This window comes from Saccopteryx leptura, chromosome X (genome assembly GCF_036850995.1).
Source record: "Saccopteryx leptura isolate mSacLep1 chromosome X, mSacLep1_pri_phased_curated, whole genome shotgun sequence".
Taxonomy (NCBI): domain Eukaryota; kingdom Metazoa; phylum Chordata; class Mammalia; order Chiroptera; family Emballonuridae; genus Saccopteryx; species Saccopteryx leptura.
The window spans coordinates 133,012,087-133,021,863 of NC_089516.1; the positions used below are offsets into that span (position 1 = coordinate 133,012,087).

At 37.6% G+C, this 9,777-nt stretch overlaps 1 pseudogene; it reads left to right on the forward strand.

Moving 5' to 3' along the window:
* Positions 1 to 4,192: 4,192 nt before the first annotated feature.
* Positions 4,193 to 4,964, forward strand: LOC136386004 (ubiquitin-conjugating enzyme E2 W-like; annotated as a pseudogene).
* The last annotated feature ends 4,813 nt before the right edge of the window (positions 4,965 to 9,777 follow it).

The following is a 9,777-nucleotide window of genomic DNA, read 5'->3' on the forward strand; positions in this document are numbered from 1 at the left end:
GTTCAGAGGAGGAGATTCCCTGCTTGCTTTCAGGGATTCACTCTAATTTTTAATGAGGCTCTAGGTCATTTTAACCTGGTATATTTCTGAATCTTAGCCAAGGAGTTTGATTCATTTGCCCTACATATCTGGAAGACAGAGGCTTACAGGAATCTGCAAACATTTGCATAATTCCTGGATAACAGGAAAAATATAATAAATTGACTTCCTCTCTCCTTGTCAATGTCTTTGCTATTCCCAAAGTGAGAATGATGTATACTAAAAAATTCTTTACCACTGTCTAAACATCAGCATTTGAAGTGGGGAAGTTTTCAGGCCATCTAAATGTTAAACATACCATAAGGAGACAAAATCTCTTACCTTTTACAAGCACAGGTTTTATAAAATTCAGGTTCCTGATCAAGTTTTTCTAGGAAGATCTTCCTAAATTTAAATTGGAGTCACCTGTAAAGAATTCTGGACAAATAGCACATCTCTTTAATATGTTTTGAATTATTTTATCTTTTTGGTAATGTAATAAGAGTCTGGTGCCTTTTATCCTTTTTCTTTTAGAGAGATAGAGGAAGGGGGGAGAGAGAGTGAAACATCAACTTGTTGTCCCATTTACTTTTAAATTCACTGGTTGATTCTGCTATGTGTCCTGACCAGGATCAAACCTACAACATTGGTGTGTCGGGACAACACTCTAACCAACTGAGCTACCCAACCAGAGCTAACCCTCTTTAAAAAATCATTTGCCCATTTACTTTTGTAAAACACTTTTTTTAATGAAAAATCATTATTGTATTAACAGTCAAGCTTCTAAGTTTGGAGTCTGTCATTTTTTTTTCAGTGAGAGAGAGAGAGAGAGACAGACAGACAAATAGGAGTGGAGAGAGATGAGAAGCATCAACTCATATTTGTGGCACCTTATTTGTTCATTGATTTTTTCCTTATATGTGCCTTGACCCAGGGTCTCCAGCTGAGTCAGTGACCCCTTACTCATGCCAGCAACCTTGGGCTCAAGATAGCGACCATGGGGTCATGTCTATGATCCCATGCTCAAGCCAGCAACCCTGTGGTCAAGCCAGTGATCCCATGCGCAAACTGGTGAGCGTGCATTCAAACTGGATGAGCCCATGCTCAAGCCAGTGACCTTGGGGTTTTGAACTTGTGTCCTCAGCATCCCAGGCCAACAGTCTACCCACTGCACCACTGTCTGGTCAGGCATTGAATCTGTCATGTTTTAACGGGAGCTTTTGTAGCTCAGTCAAAACAATGAACTACTGGTATCTGAGCAGGTAGTTGTAAGGCCCCTAAGGATTCAGATATCAGTTTCCTATGTAATTTTGTTTAGTTTTTATTTTCAGTGAGAAGAGGGGAGACAGAGAGACAGACCCCTGCATATGGCCCCACCAGGATCCACCAACAACCTTATCTTGGGCCAACAATTGGACCAACAGAGCTAATCTCAGCACCTGGGGCCCATCACTTGAACCAGCTGAGCCACTGGCTGAGAGGGGAAGAGAAAGAGAAGGGAAGAAAGAGGGGGAAAGAAGTAGATGGTTGCTTCTCATGTGTACCCTGACCAAGGATTGAACCCAGGACATTTGCATGCTGGGCCAATGCTTTATCCACTGAGCCAACCGGACAGGGCCTTAGTTTTCTATAAAGTAAAAATACTCTCTTTTTAATTGCCCTGTTGCATGACAGCCACTAAACCTATATATAAACCTTGGTATGTATTGCAAGTCCAGAACCAAGAATTACAGCTCTAATAACTGGTATTAAACTCATCTTCTTATATAGGCTTAATTTCAGACAAAACATGAGCTTCTAAGGCTATATGATAAGTCACTACAGCACAGAAGGTCTTAAGTGGGCCACTTATAGCCACAGTACAGTATTCTTTAGTAAATATTAATTCTTTATTTTGAACAAGAAAAACCTTATAAATCAGATTAGAGTTTTCAAAATTTGGATTTCTCAAACGTGGGAAGAAGCTATAGTTAATTTCAATTGTTCAAAAGTCTCTTCAGATTCTAGGGACCAAACCAAAAGGTTTGGAGGATTATCATGAAATTGCTTCATTACAGGTTTTATCTACTGTGCAAAAACTGGAATCCTCTGTCTATAATATTGTACTAATTTCACAGTTGTCTAAAAACTTTTGTAGGCTATTTGATCTTCAAAATGGGTTGACTCCTAGATTGGCACACTCTATGACCTACAACTGACAACAAAAGTCCTAAATAATATAGCTCAGATAAGCAATACTGAAGCTTATCTTGTGAGGTCTATTCTCTGTGAAGCAAAGAATTGTAATAAAGCCAAAGCATCAATCAGTTTTACATTGCTCTTTGGTTTCTGAAGCTACCAGCAAACCACTCACACTTTGAAAATTATAGGTCCCAGTTCTGGCCAGTTGGCTCAGTGGATAGAGCATTGGCCCAGTGTATGATTGTACTGGGTTTGATTCCCAGTCAGGGCACACTAGAAAAGTGACCATCTACTTCTCTTCCCACCCGCCTCCCACTTTTCTTCCCCTTCCTCTCCTGCAGCCAGTAGCTTGATTGGTTCAGTTTATCTGAGCACATCAGCCTCACATGTTAAAAATATCTTGCTTGATTCGAGCATATGCCCCAGCCAAGGTAGCTGGGTGGATCCCGGTCAGGGCACATGTTGGAATCTGTCTCACTCTCTCCCCTCCTCTCAGTTAAAGAGAAGAAAGAAAGAAAGAGAGAGAGAGAGAGAGAGAGAGAGAGAGAGAGAAGGAAGGAAGGAAGGAAGGAAGGAAGGAAGGAAGGAAGGAAGGAAGGAAGGAAGGAAGGAAGGAAGGAAGAAGGAAGGAAGGAAGGAAGGAAGGAAAAAGAAAGAAAGAAAGAAAAAGAAAGAAAGAAAGAAAGAAAGAAAGAAAGAAAGAAAGAAAGAAAGAAAGAAAGAAAGAAAGAAAGAAGAAAGAAAGAAAGAAAGAATATTATAAATCCTTCTAGTGGAAAAAATTTCTCTAACTTCTTCTGTAAGTAAATGACTAGAAAAGAACAAGGAATCTCAAAACCCTTGAGAAATTCTTTGCCATAAATAGCAGATTCTTTCAAAAGCAAAAGCAAACAAGAATTTGTTTTCATTCACTAGAGAAGCATATAGAAGGAGGGAGGAAGGGAGGGAGGGAGGAAAGGAGGAAAGGAGGGAAAGAAAGGAGGGAGGAAAGAGGAGAGTGATATGAGCCTGGGCTGATTATAAGAGTAGAAGATGCTATTATAGAACTTGGCTTCCAAGTAGCAATGATAAGATTTCATAATATGTGATGCCAGGTGGTAGCACTTAACCATCAGAAGCAAAGTGGGCGTAATTACTATAGTGGAAAACAAGTTTGGAATATTACTAAGGAATGCCTGGCCCACAGGTATCTAATGAGATAAGATGACTCATAGAACACTGTATTCCTAAGGGTAAGATAGAACAGCTAACAAGTTATATATTATATATATTTATAACAAATTAATTATTACATATATATAAATTATATATATATAATTAAAAATATAAAAAAATAGGTAAGCAGAAGTCAGAGGTTGCTAGACTAAGTATTTGTGTCCCTCTCAAAATTCATATACTGAAACCTAAACTTGGGGGGGCAAGTAGAGGAGTAAAGATGGGCAAATATACAGTGTATGAAAATGATTTGACTTTGGAGGAAGGGCACACAACACAATCAACAATTCCAATGTTATAGAAATATTTACATTAAACCTATGTAATCTTATTGATCAATGTCACTCCATTAAATTTAATTTCCTTTTTTTAAATTTAATTTTCTAAAAGGAAAAAAGAAACCTAAACCTCAAATTAAGTATATTTGGATGTGGGACTTTTGGAAGGTGATTTAGTCATGAAGGTGAAGCCCTCAAGAATGGATTTGGTATCCTTATAAAAGAGGCCCCAGAGATCTCCCTTACCACATCTGCCTTGTGAAGTTGAAGCAAAGTGACTGCCTTCTATGAACCATGAAGCAGGTTCTCATCAGACAGCAAATGGGCCATCACCTTGATCTTAGACTTTCTGACATCCAGAACTGTTAAAAATAATGCTTACTGTTTACAAGCCACCCACTCTCTGGTGTTTTGTTATAGCAGCCCAAATAGACTAAGACAGAAATCAGCTGCCTCAATGGAAAGTCACAGCCCCCTTAATTGGAGGAAAGGGTTCCTTCATGGTGTCAATGAAGAATTGACTGCAGAAAGAACTGTTGGACTTTGAAAAATGATCCACTTCCCAGGATAACTTTAAATGAAAAGAGTATTCAAAGTTCAATTACACAGTGAATTGTAGACATGGAAGGTGCTCCAGGTATAGCATATGAAGATGGAGAATTTCAACTTCTCTTTAAGTTTAGTAGTCAGTATCCTTTTCATTCACATCAGGTCTTGTTTACAGGTGAAAATATCCCTGTTCACCCTCATGCTTACAGAAATGGTCATATCTGTTTATTCATTTTGTTAAAGATTGTTCCCCAAGGATGTTAGTCCAATCATTTTGTCTCAGCATTATTAACATACTTTTCAGCTGTAAAGAAAAGAGACAACCACCAGTTATCGTATTTCCCCATGTATAAGACGCTCCTATGTATAAGATGCATCTTAATTTTGGGGCCCAAAAATTTGAAAAAATGTATTACATAAAGTTATTGACCTCAAGTTTTATTCATCATAAAATTCATGAAACTCCTCATCATTGTCAAAACTCCCATCCATTAGCTTGTCCTCACCTGTGTTTGATGAAGAATCACTGTCTTCATATATTGCCTCATCCTCAGTTCTATCTATGGCATTTGAAATACCACAACCACTGTATAAGATGCACCCAATTTTTAGACCCCAATTTTCAAAAAAAGGTGCATCTTATACATGGGAAAAAATGGTAATTCTTTATATTTTCAAACATGTAACAAGAATCCAAAGGATTCCATAATGGTGGTGGAGTAGGCTGGTGATACAAATGCCACCTCTCAGTACCAAATTGGATTACAACTTAAAGAACAATGATATTAAAAACCATTTCAGACTAAACAAAGAGGCTTCTATAACCAAGGATCACAGAAGAAGCCACACCAAGACTGGTAGGAAGGATGGAGACACAGAGGAGACTGCCCTGCTCCCAAGAGTGAGTGCAGCTGAGGGTCCAGAGGGACTCTCAATGAGGGGAGGGTCACCTTGAGAGGTGTGGGCTCTAAGCCCCAGGCCCATAGCCCCAGCCTAGAGCCACAGAGTGTAGAAAACGTGCCCACATAGCATTTGGAGGTGAAAAGAGCCGGGTGTGTCTGTGAGACACAGACTGAGCTCTTGGAGATGCAGGCTCAATCTTAAAAGGACAATGCAGAAAGTCTTGTTCACAGCCACTTATCTGGGGTTCTCATGGAGGGAGAGCTGAGAGGACTAGAGTTGCATGAGGAAACTGTAAAGTTGGAGGCCCAGGGAGATACAATGTGGGGGATGGCCACCTGAACCTCTGTGCTGAGTCATTCTCCAATATTGCAGTTGCCATTTTTCTTATGTGGAGTAGTCCCTCTGAGCTGCATCAGCCTGAGGGAAAGCAACTGCTCCACCCTCTGGGAGTCTCTCCTGCCCCAGTCATAGTGACTGGTTTGTTCTCAGAAGCCAGGAAGCAGGGGTTATGTTAGTGAATCAGGCTCACTGGATTAGCAAACAGGATCCAGCAATATATGAAAAAAAAATCATACACCATGATCAAGTGGGATTTATTCTGGGGAAGCAAAGCTGGTACAATATTCGCAAATCAATCAATGTGATTCATCACATAAACAAAAGGAAGGAGAAAAACTACATGATAATTTCAATAAATGCAGAAAAAGCATTTGATAAAATCCAGCACCCACTTATGATCAAAACTCTCAGCAAAGTGGGAATACAGGGAACATACCTCAACATGATAAAGGCCATCTATGAGAAACCCACAGCCAACATCATATTCAATGGGCAAAAATTAAAAGCAATCCCCTTAAGATCAGGAACAAAGCAGGGGTGCCCCCTTTCACCACTCTTACTCAACATAGTTCTGAAAGTCCTAGCCACAGCAATCAGACAAGAAAAAGAAATAAAAGGCATCTAAATTGGAGAAGAAGAGTAAAACTATCATTATTTGCAGATGATATGAAATTGTATATAGAAAACCCTAAAGTCTCAGTAAAAAAACTACTGGACCTGATAAATGAATTCAGCAAGGTGGCAGGATATAAAATTAATATGCAGAAATGGGAGGCATTTTTATACACTAACAATGAACTGTTAGAGAAATTAAGGCAGCAATCCCCTTCACCATTGCAACCAAAAAAATAAAGTACCTAAGAATAAATTTAATCAGGGAAATTAAAGACTTGTACTGAGAAAATTATAAAACATTGATAAAAGAAATCAGGGAAGATACAATCAAGTGGAAGCATATACCGTGCTCATGGTTAGGAAGAATAAACATCATTAAAATGTCTATATTACCCAAAGCAATTTATAAATTCAATGCAATACTGATTAAAATACCAATGACTTACTTCAAAGATATAGAACACATATTCCAAAAATTTATATGGAACCAAAAAAGAACACGAATAGCCTCAGCAATCTTGAAAAGGAAAAATAAAGTGGGAGGTATCACACTTCTGGATATCAAGTTATACTACAAGGCCATTGTACTCAAAACAGCCTGGTACTGGCATAAAAACAGGCATACAGATCATTGGAACAGAATGGAGAACCCAGAAATAAACCCACATCTTTATGGACAACTGATATTTGACAAAGGAGGTAAGAACATACAATAAAGTAAAGACAGCCTGTTCAACAAATGGTGTTGGGAAAATTGGACAGCTACCTGCAAAAAAATGAAACTAGACCACCAACTTATACCACTCACAAAAATAAACTCAAAATGGATAAAAGACTTAAATGTAAGCCATAAAACCATAAGCATCTTAGAAGAAAACATAGGCAGTGAGCTGTCTGACATCTCTTGCAGCAATATATTTGCCGATTTATCTCCACGGGCATGTGAAATAAAAGACAGGATAAACAAATGGGACTATATCAAACTAAAAAGATTTTGCACAGCTAAAAACAATAAGAACAGAATAAAAAGACAAACTACACAATGGGAGAACATATCTGACAGTACGTCTGATAAGGGGTTAATAACCAAAATTTATAAAGAACTTGTAAAACTCAATACCAGGAAGACAAACAACCTAATCAAAAAATGGGCAAAAGAAATGAATAGACACGTCTCCAAAGAGGACATACAGGTGGCCAATAGGCATATGAAAAAATGCTCAACATCACTAATCATTAGAGAAATGCAAATTAAAACCACAATGAGATATCACCTCACGCCAGTCAGAATGGTGCTCATCTACAAAACAACACAGAATAAGTGCTGGCAAGGATGTGGAGAAAAGGGAACCCTCGTGCACTGCTGGTGGGAATGCAGACTGGTGCAGCCACTGTGGAAAAACAGTATGCAGATTCCTCAAAAAATTAAAAATCGAACTGCCTTTTGACCCAGCTATCTTACTTTTAGTAATGTACCCCAAGAACACCATAGCACTGTTTCAAAAGAATAAATGCACCCCCATGTTTATGGCAGCATTGTTCACAATAGCAAAGATCTTGAAACAGCTCAAGTGTCCGTCAGTGGATGAGTGGATTAAAAAGCTTTGATACATATACACTATGGAATACTACTCAGCCATAAGAAATGATGACATTGGATCATTTACAACAACATAGATGGACCTTGATAACATTATACGAAGTGAAATAAGTAAATCAGAAAAAAGTAAGAACTATATGATTCCATACATAGGTGGGACATAAAAATGAGATTCGGAGACATGGACAAGAGTGTGGGGGTTACGGGGTGGGGATGGGAGGAGAGGGAGGGGGTTGGGGGTGGGGAGGGGCACTAAGAAAACCAGTTATAAGGTAACGGAAGACAACTAGACTTTGGGTGATGGGAATGCAGCATAATTAAATGCCAAAATAACCTAGAGATGTTTTCTCTGAACATATGTACCCTGATTTATCAATGTCACCCCATTAAAATTAATTTCTTAAAAAAGTAGTGGTACATATACACAGTAGAATACTACACGGCTCTGACAAAGAAGAAAATCTTACTTTTTGTGATGGCATGGATGGACTTGGAGATTATTATGCTAAATGAAATAAACTAGGCAGAGAAAGAAAAAAATCATGTGATCTCACTTATATGTAGAATCTAGTGATCCCAGTCAACTGAGAAACAGAATAGAGGCAGAGGTGGGGTCACAGGGAGCAGAGGGACAGCTGTCAGAGGGAAGGGGGATGAGGGGATGGAATCAGAGAAGGTGAAGGGATTAGTGAAATTATATATACATAACACATAGATACAGATAACAGGACAGCGAATCCCAAAGGGAAAGGGGGAGGGAGTTAGAAGGAGGGGGAGTAAGAAGGTGTAATAGGGGACATAGGGGTAGAGGTGAGTGTGTTATATTGAGTGGCACACTTAAATTCATGTTAACACAATAAATTAAAATTAATTAAAATTAAAAATAAAAATAAAAAAGAATAATAAAATGAATCCAAAGAAAACAAAATGATGATCTTTGTTGATTTTGCTATTATCATTCTTTTTGTGGACGATAGTCCCATTGAAAAATTAGCTTTTTGGTCACTCAGTCTTTGAACTTTAACCTTTGACTCGAAGTGACTCATAGGTAGTGAAGACTACTTCCTTAGTGCATTATTACTTGTGTGCATTCTGGGTGCATGTTGATTGCTAATTCATTTCAGGCACCTGAAATGCTTTTATTAATCATGCAATATTAATGCCAATGTCAGGAAATGTCAAATATAATTCCATTTTTAATTTTTTTAAGCTTTTGGTAAGTTCCAGGTCCTCATGTATTAGTGCAATAACAATGACTTCCTTGGCAGTTTTGTGATGTTCATTGTCAGCTATAGATGTCATAAAAGAAAATTTTTTTTTATTAACTTCTGCTACCCAATGATTAATGCATGAAAAGGCCTATGAAATAAACTGACCAATTGTGATGGGATTATAATTAAAGTGAGGGATCCAACATTACTTTCAAAGTTCCCCAGCTCATTTATATTTGGATTCTATGCATTGTGATCCTAAAGTGAACAACATGAATTAACATGCATCTTTAAAGCACTGTAATGAAATATTGTTGCATATTTATTGAATTATTTATATCTGTTGTCAAATTGTTTTGACATGGAAGGTTTTCAAGTAACCTTGGCAGAGAGGTACAATATGTTACCCCTATGATGAAAATAAATTCATTTGTTATATATAGTTCTTCCATCTCTGAAATAAATATATGAGTAATATAGGGTATGAATGTTTTAATCAAGGCTTTATTTTGAAAGTAAGAAAAATGGCAGTGATAATTAAACTGCTGTAATCCATAATTTTGGCTGGTTATTTGTACATTAATAAATTTTCCAAGAGATTATACACTGTTACTTCCTGTTAGCCATAAGCATGAGCCTTACTGACTAAACACTATTTCACTTATGTTTGGAAAAATCCATAAATATTTTTTCTGCAATTTTATTTCTTTTGTTATGTTTTAAGTCAAGTTTGAATGTTACAAATACTTAAATTGAAAAAGTTTTGTCAAGTTTTTTTCTTGTGGATTTTGTTTACTTCTAAGTATCTTCTAGTCCTTCAATCCAGTACCCTAAAATAAGAAATGCATTTTTGGCAGAAGCTTAATGT